General features: G+C 42.9%; 1 protein-coding gene across 1 annotated transcript in view; it reads left to right on the plus strand.

Annotated features, from left to right (window-relative positions):
- The first annotated feature begins 1,129 nt into the window (after positions 1–1,129).
- stag1a (STAG1 cohesin complex component a) overlaps positions 1,130–2,358 on the plus strand; it is a 77,733-nt gene continuing 76,504 nt past the window's right edge. Inside the window, exon 1 of the mRNA XM_014019823.1 lies at positions 1,130–1,295. The gene's annotated coding sequence lies outside the window, so the exon portion shown is untranslated. The remainder of the gene's footprint in view (positions 1,296–2,358) is intronic.

Below are 2,358 nucleotides of genomic sequence, written 5' to 3' on the forward strand. Positions count from 1 at the left end.
GTATTTATGTTGTGTATATATATGGCAAAAGATTTTAGGGAAAAAGTAAAACATGAAACTTTTTTAGTTGTTTTGAGCCATAATCTTTGACACATGCAAACAGAATCATTTTCTCACCAAACTGTATAGAAACACAAAACAACTAAATGTCAGAGAGCTACAAAAAGGCATGAAGTACTCACAGAGTGAAGAAACAAAGAAAATAAAGATATGAACATAAAACAGATAATAATCCAAATAAAGGAAAAAGAAACTTATAAATACAACATGCAAAACAACCCGTTTTGGTCAAACCTGACTGAGTTATAACAGCTTCTGAGTGACATAAAAAAGTTAATCAGGATTTGGTGTGGACCCAATGATTACTATCAGAAATTTAATTTAAAAGCTGTTCAGTAGTCCACTTTGCTAACGGTGCTGACTGCAAAAGCCGACGTTAAATTTCAAAATAAATGTCTTCTGCGAAGAGTCGTGTTTGAGTTTATGTGTCTATCTCTGCTCCACCCATACAAGTTTAGGGTAATATCTATAAAACTCACTGATTTCTTTTTATTTTTGTGTTGTCAGAGTTGAGTGGATGTTTATGTCCATCTTGAATCGAACTAACAAAAGTTTTTTTTATTTGTAGACATTAATTTAAATGATTACTTCTTGACATCTTCGTTAAAATCTGCCCATTGCTTTATGAGATAGTTTTCTAACAGGTGGCCGACAAAAACATTATCATCTGCATTAAAATAAAAAAAGAAAAGCATAATAAAGGTTTTATACACAGTTAAAAATAAAAAAACAGCAACAGTAAAATTATATAAGCAACATTTATTATGTAGTTTTGGCTGCAGGTGAGAAAGGCCCTAATGTTTACAAAGAGCTGGTGTTTGTGTGTTTTATTTTTAATATTGTTGTACGTTTTAATGTCCTATTTCTGCCATGACAGCCTCACCCAAACGTTAATTAACCAGGGGGAGGAGGAGGGGAGCGTGTCTCTGCTCCTGTGCGCGTCCACGTGCGTGTTTTGTCGGCGGGGACTCGCCCCCCCACCCCGGACGCGCGTATCCGCCACGGCGCGATATGTCCGCCAGGGGGCAGCTGTGTCCCGGTCTGAGGCTGCGCCGCTCCCGCTGCATCACAGCGAGGAAAATACCACCAGATGGCGGTTTAGGATTGCTGCTCTATATCAAGGCGCGGTTCCGCTCGCACGGCCAATTTTCAATATAAACATACCAACTATTTTCAAAGTAAAATCGATTGTATGTTTGGGAAGGCGATAATCGATTCGGCGATGCCCGTTAAAGGTGAGTGTCTGGTGTTTTTTTTGTCGTGTTTTGTGCGGCGGGAAGCACGGAGTAAAGATGGTGGACACAGACATGGGAAGAGAAGACTGGTCGGTTGGGGGATGGGCGCTAGCAGCTAACGGGGCTGAATGTGCTTTCTCTCTCTTCCTCCTCACTTACATTATAGCCTAGCGCGGCTATTAGCTTCCGAGCTAGCTCCTACATTTCGGCGACGCAGCTCGGCTCGGAGGGGAGCTAGTTGCCAGCTCTGGTTCTGCCACCGGTTTGGACTCGGGGCTGAAGTGGGGTCTTGTCAACAAACACAGAGCTGTGCCGCGTGACGTGTTTTCTTGTTGTGTGCAGGCAGGATTCAGTGCATCACCATGTCTCATTCCCGCCGCGGYATATGAATGTACAGTATTTGACTTCCTGCCGAGCGGTGCTCTCTGTGCTGCTGCTTCTTTATTTGCTGAAACTCCGTTTGTCTCAGCGCGTTGTTGTTACCATGCAGGTCTTTTTTTTTTTTCAATTTTATGCGCCAAAATGCACAATGTAAAACATCCTTCTACTTATTTCCTGTCAGCATCTTCTTTTTTTTCTTGGTTTATTAATTTACATAAAAAATAACAATCTTGTAGCTTTTGCAAAACAATAATAACACTTATTATTATTATTTTTTTTAAACTGAAGCTGGAGAATGGAGTCCTACACGTTTTACAAGATTATTATGGCGCTTCTTTCCCCTTCCCGCCCCCTTCCCGTGCGGGAAACAGGCAACAGTGAGCGGGGAAACATGAGTCACAGTGGAGGAGGGGGGGGATGGGTTACACCAGCCCAGTTCCCCTCCACAGTGACCCCTGAACAGCTCACCCTGTGCACGGTGCCTGCTGGCTGTTGCATGAATCTCAGGTTGTTGCGTAACTGCTTTGTTTACAGTCAGCTGTGTGATTCCTCATCAATCAGGCTGGCCTGTTTGCCGCCTGAGTACTTCCTTAACTTCATATTTTTCAACCCACATTGCACAAATCATACTTATTTTGGTTTAAAGAACAAGGTGAAGCCCCCCCCCCCCCCCCCCCCCCCC

The sequence above is a fragment of the Austrofundulus limnaeus genome, unplaced genomic scaffold (assembly GCF_001266775.1).
Source record: "Austrofundulus limnaeus strain Quisiro unplaced genomic scaffold, Austrofundulus_limnaeus-1.0 Scaffold232, whole genome shotgun sequence".
Lineage (NCBI taxonomy): Eukaryota > Metazoa > Chordata > Actinopteri > Cyprinodontiformes > Rivulidae > Austrofundulus > Austrofundulus limnaeus.